This window comes from Colobus angolensis, unplaced genomic scaffold, assembly GCF_000951035.1.
Source record: "Colobus angolensis palliatus isolate OR3802 unplaced genomic scaffold, Cang.pa_1.0 Scaffold519, whole genome shotgun sequence".
In the NCBI taxonomy this organism is placed as follows: domain Eukaryota; kingdom Metazoa; phylum Chordata; class Mammalia; order Primates; family Cercopithecidae; genus Colobus; species Colobus angolensis.
In genome coordinates this window covers 364,079-370,475 of record NW_012118699.1, presented here as the reverse complement: position 1 = coordinate 370,475, position 6,397 = coordinate 364,079, and positions in this window count along the sequence as shown.

The window sequence follows — 6,397 nt, the reverse complement described above, 5'->3', positions numbered from 1 at the left end:
CAGTGCAATACTGTGCGGCTGTAAAAAAGAATGAAATCCTGTTTTTGCAGCAAATTGGGTAGAGCTGGAGACAAAAAGTCTAAGCAAACTGACATAGCAATAGATGATAAGAGTCAATGGGATGGGAAATAGACGTTTTGGGTGTTGCTCTGTGTAAAATTGAGAAAACAAATCCCCTGAGTACATGAACTGTTGAAATAGACAAGCCTGGAGACACTCACGTCCTGACTTTTATGCCATTAGGTTGTCTTTTTTCTCATTTATAGTCAGTTATCATTGCTTTCCTTCACTCTTGTCTAAAATAGTCACACATTATAATCTAGAGACATTAAAATAAAAATAACATATTTGAACATTAGAACAAGTGGTAACTTTTAGGTCAAAGTTAGCATGGGTTCAGTGTGATAGACAGGAGACTTGGCTGAATACTAGCAGTGTGCTCACAGGAATTCTATGTAAATTAGGAAAACATGTTTACATCTTTTAGATCAGATTCCCATTGAAATCCTTGATCTAATATCATCTCTGATGAATCATACGTCAGCAACGAAACTGGAGGTTATGCACTCAATTGAGTAGTACAAACTTGCATTCAGAATTTGTTCCTCTATGTGATATAAAGTCAGTATGGATGGCGGAAGTTATTGCAGTCAACAGAGCTTGTCAATAAACCAAACACAAGGATTAAATTCAAGTTCTAGAGGAGTGCCTGTCTTCAGGATGCTGTTCACACAAAGAAATTTCTCACATCTTCTGGAACATATAAAAATGCACAACAAAATAACAAATTTTAGATGCACTCCTACATTTTAGAGACCTGACTAATATAACTTAGAAAGCAAAACCTAAAGGAAAATGAAATGGCCTAATAACTAAAAGTAAACATATTATAGTGGATCATCACCCCAAACAGTCTTATACTTGTTTAATGTTATCTGAACATGGAAGGCATTGGCATTACTTACAGAACAGAGCATCTGTCCCATCCACAACCTTCTGAAAATGTTGAAGAAAATTGTCACCCTTAAACTAAAACTGTCAAAACCTTAAGAAAATCTTGAATTTCATTGGCCAAAGTTTCTCTCCCTAGCAGTAAAGCATTATAGTCAACTCCCTCAGGGAGATATCAGTTATTAGCCTATGATTTGACATCAGTTAGTAGCATATGATTTGGTAGCTAGAAGGCCCATACATTTAGAGATTTACCTTCAGTGATCACCTCTGTCCTATTTCACACATGTCTGACAAAGTATGGAAAGTGGTGACTGTATTTTACCCACTCAATTCATCAGTAGATTAAAACTACCAATTTTCTGCATCTTTTCAAAAGCCCCTAATGACATTAAACCAGGAAATTGTATCTACTGAAAGAAACATCCAGATAGAATATTGCTCTTGATCCACTTTTGAAGGAGTCTTACCGGGTACTTTTAACCACAACACAGCAGTGAAATAGAAGAATGTCAATACTTGAGTTCATATTTATGAACGTTAAACTAAAAATAAAACCCTAAGCCCTGCAACTGACTAAATGTTCCATCTGCTGGCCTAGGTGACCACTCAAAAAATCTAAAATCTGAATTCCCAGACACAACAAAACAAGAGATCAGACCCCCCTCTTATACTCACTCCCCTTTGCGGTTTGGACACAACAATGACTAACACTAATGTAAAAATGTAGGTCATACGACTGACAGACCAGAGTTTCTGTGGCAGTAAGATGTCAAATTATAAACAAGACCTAAGGCCTTGCCAGGCAAGGGTTTTGCCACTCACTCCTACACTGAAAAGGTAAACTATGTTCTAACGGCCAATAGGTGATTCTTTTTCTCTAGTGGCTCAGTAGTCACAGGCACTGAGACAAGCACTGTGAGGACAATTGCAGCCCATCTCCTGATGAACTGACCCCTGTTCCACAAGCTGTAACCCCAGCTTTGGTTGAATCCTAGACTCATATCAGGACCTTTCTCCTGATCAGAGACCACTGACCAGCGCCTGGCTCTGGCCGTTTACAGAGGCTGCTCACTGAGTGCCTTTGTGTCTCTGCTTCTGCTTTTGGCACATAGAGCCCGACTGTAATGAATTTAAATGCTAAGTCTTCACTGGTAAGTAAATAGGGGTCATAAGTTACATGTATGTGTGTCCAGTATGCATGTGTCAGGACCACCTCCATGAACATCCATAGCCCCTCCTGTAACCTGTCGATTGTGTCTGTTTAGCCAAACCCTTCAGCATAAAGCTTCTACCCCACCCCTTCTTCGTGGGAGTGCCTTTCTCTCATCTTTACCAAAAGCTATGCTTTCCAGCGTACGGGATGGCTGTAACCCTTGATAAAAAATAAACTCTCACTTTCCTAAATTGTAGATAGTGTTTTGTTTTTAATTTAACACAACTGAAGATTAAATTCAGAATTTCATCTAATTATCAGGCTAATTTGGTGAAGAACGACAAACCGAACATTTTCACTTATACTGTAAGGGCCTGTGATATTTTGAGGCAGGAAGCTGACCTGAGACCTTCAGAATAAACTGATGACTGTGGATAATGAAAAGGCCCCACACAGGGCATTGATTCAGCACCTCTGCCTGTCTCATTCCTTCTCTCTTTCTTTTTATTATGTCCTCATAGAAATAAATTTTTTATTGTTTAGACCTGTTTGCTTTTCCCACATAGTGGACCCTTATCTCTCTTTTTAACTCATTTTCTAAAGCTGCTGGGGAGAATAAAGTGTCAGGTCTTATTTTTGGTGCCAGGTTGCTGATGAGTTAAGCTTTATCTTCCTCCTCCTTATCCCCTGCATGTGGTAAATCTAGTAAGAAATCACGGAAGCCCCTCATCTGATGCCAGTGTGAGGTTTAAGTCACACAAGCTCCCTCTCATGAGTAGAAACCCCCTCCCCGACCCCAGCACCAAATCGTTGTGAAGCCCTGAGCCAGCCTCCTTTCCTGCTCTACTGAGGAAATTCCAGTTTGTAGTTTCTTCAGAGACCTGTGCTGCTCTCAGCAGCCACCTCAAAAATAGAGTTAATAAATATTTTCATAATCACCTGGGGTGTGAGTGTGGAAGCATCAGACTCGACATCCACACTGAACGTTGGTGGGGTCTCTCTTCCTTTGTCCAGGGTCACCTACAATTGGAACTGTGGGCTTGGAGTCCTGACAGTGACCACACGGGGCCTTTCTTCTCTTGCACTGGATGCAAACTCCCTCTACCCCATGCTGGCGTGCACGTTATCCTGCCTGCTGCTCTCTGGCCCTTTGAGTTCTGTTGAGCTGGGCTGCACTGCTGAATTAAACACAGTGTATTTTACAGATTTAGCTGATTAACTTCAGAAGCATTGAAAGGTTAGTGACGTTGAGAAACACGCGTCAGTGACTGTGGGTGACTCTGTCTTTGGTGCACGTGAGGAAGTTTTTCTCTTGTTAAGACAAATGCTTCTTCTTCAGAGACTTCACAGGAAGAACAGGATAAAGAATCCAGACAAGTGCCCCAGGAGAAACTGTTTTATGGAGAGGAAGCCACAGGGCTGACAGGAAACCAGACCTTAACTCCCATCTGCACCTGCCCTGAGGCTGGCTCTTGTGATCAGTGGGTCCTGAGCGCCCCCAGGTGGTCGTGTTTCCCCTTCAGGGAGGCTTGTTTCAGGGCACGCACTTTTTTTCTAATTGTTTTCACAATTAGACAGTGTGACCGTGGATCCTGTGTATGGAGACAGTGTAAACCGTGAATCCGTGCATCTCAGAGAACACAGAACAGCAGGATAAGATCCCCTTCATCCCAACACACACATTTAGGTAAATCTTATTAAAACTGCTGAAAACCAAAGACAAATAGAAATACATGCAGGCAAGTGGAGGTGAGTAAAGGGTGCATTCCCTCCAAAGGAACAGAAAAGATGATGACAACTTTCTTCTGGTTAAAACCTTATAAGCAAGAGGAAAATTGAAGGTGTCAGTAAAGTGTTGGAAGAAAAGCCAACCCATTATTTTATAACCCATGGATGTTCTCTAAAAAGTGAAAAAAACAAGTTCTATTTCTTATTGACAGCATGAGGGGCTCAATGAATCCATGCCCTCAGGAGACCAGTGAAAATTATTTTGAAAAATCACAGCGTTTGGAAAGGCTCTGACAGCATACAGCAAGTGAAGAAACATTTATTCAGGAAAACCTAGAAAACTCAGTAAGGCTGGTCATCATATTTGATCTAAGATGCTCTTCCTTCCTTCCACATCCCAGCTCAACATGATGGAAACTCCACTGCAGAAGATACAGCCAAGAAGACAGGACACCTTCTACCAGCTCCCACCAGAGGAAACTCTTCCCCAGGAGCCAGGACATTGGCCCTGTGACCCTGCCCACAGCACGTGATGCTGAGGCTCAGTTCTGGACAAGAGCTACTGAGAGCCAGAGGCTCACTTCTTCCATGGAGCCCCACTCATGGATGGAGGCTGTGCCCTGGGTCCAGTGCCACTGGGAACATTAGGTCCCTGGTTTCTAGCTCTGTCCTATAGCAGAGGTTCCCCCCCACAAGAACCAAAGTACTGGGAACATGGGAAGTTTCTGCCCAACCCTCCACTTAGCGCTCATCTCCCACGCTAGGGAAGGAAAAAGCTCAACTTGGTCTCCACCTGCAGAAACTTGGTTATGTGCTCCATCCCAGAAGAGAGGGAGTGCTGGAATTCAGTCATAACATATGATCCTTAATTTGGTCCCAAACGTCCTAACTTCAGTAACAACAGAATGTGGAAAAGTTCAAAGGCTGCCAGTGCTCTCAAAAACAGTGGAGGGTGTGGTGGAAGGCCCTTGGAACGAGACGGGTGGATGCACGGGAGATGCAGGCTACACTGCAGGGCTGCTGACTTGCAGGAGAGAACCAAGGAGGGGGAGAGCTGGAGGACATTCTTTTGTGGTTGGAACAAATGCTGGACACTGTTCCAAGGAGCCCGTGTTTGTTTGCTTCAGTCTGTGAAGCACTTCAAACCTCAGTGCATGATTGAAAATAGATTTTTCCATCTGCATGTGGTGAAGCTCAACATCTGGGCCTGGTCAGGAAAGAGGCAGAGAAAGCCCAGCCCAAACCACTGACACCTGAGGATGACCGTGGTGCTGACAGCTGTGTCCCTTTGATCTTTGAGACTGGCTTCTCTCACTTAGCATCATGTCTGGAGTTCACCAGTAACGGTTTACGTATCGGGCACTTGTTATTTTTTTATTGCTGACAGTGTTCAATTGATAGATGCTTCCTAGTTTCTTCACCTTTCAAATGTTGAGACATTTATGTTGTTTTTAGTTTCTAATACACACACCCACACACACAATATCTTGAATATTTGAATAGAAGTTATGTGTGAATATAAGATTGTATTTCTCTGAAGCAAATATTCAGGAGTGGGATCTTAGGGTCAGGTGTTAAGGGCATGTTTGATTTTGGAGAAAATTAAAACTTATTTTCCTGAGCATCTGTTTCATTTTGCATTCCCGTTAGCAATGATTTAAGCTCTAGACACCTGGCATGCTCACCAGCATTGGTGTTATCTGTATTTCTTCTTAATTTCAGGCATTTTAAAAAGTGTGTACTGGTGTCTCATTGTGGACTTGATTTCAATTTCTCTAATGGAGATTCCTGGTTGAGAGCCTGGTTATTTGCTTCTGTGTCATCTGCACATCGTCTTTGATGAAATGTCTGTACAAACCCTTGTCTAATTTGCCCATCAGTTGTTTCCTTTTCATTCACAGTTGAGTTCTGAGGGTTCTTATTATAATTGCATTGGTGGTTATATGACTTGCAAACAGTTTCTCATCTGTAACCTGGCATTCATTTTCTCATAGTTACTTGAGTAGAAAAAGTTTTTAAATTTAATGAGGTCAACTAACATCAGTTTCATTTATCGATCACATTTTACATTTCAATTTTAAGATCATTGGTCAACTCTTAATTATTGTATATTTTGCCCATTATATAATGTCTCATCATGCTCCCACCTTCTGCCCTCCCGTCCTTCTAAGTCTCCAATGTCTATAATTTCTCTCTACATATCCTTGTGTACACACTGTTTACCTCGTACTTGTAAGTAATAACGTGTGACACATGACATTCTGTTTGTGAGATAGTTCACTAATTATATTGTACCTCAATTCTATGCATCTTGCTGCAAAACACACAGTTTCATTCCTTATTGTGGCTGGCTAGTATTGAATTGTGCATACATGCTATATTCTTTTATAAAATCATCCGTTGGCGGACACTCTGTTTGACACTTGTGCTATTGGGAATAGTTTTATGGTAAGCATAGAAGTGTGGGTATCTTTTTGAAATAATGGTTTATTTTCCTTTGGGTAGTTACCCAGTAGTGGGATTGCTGGACCAAATGGCAGGTCTATTTCTAGTTTTCTGGGA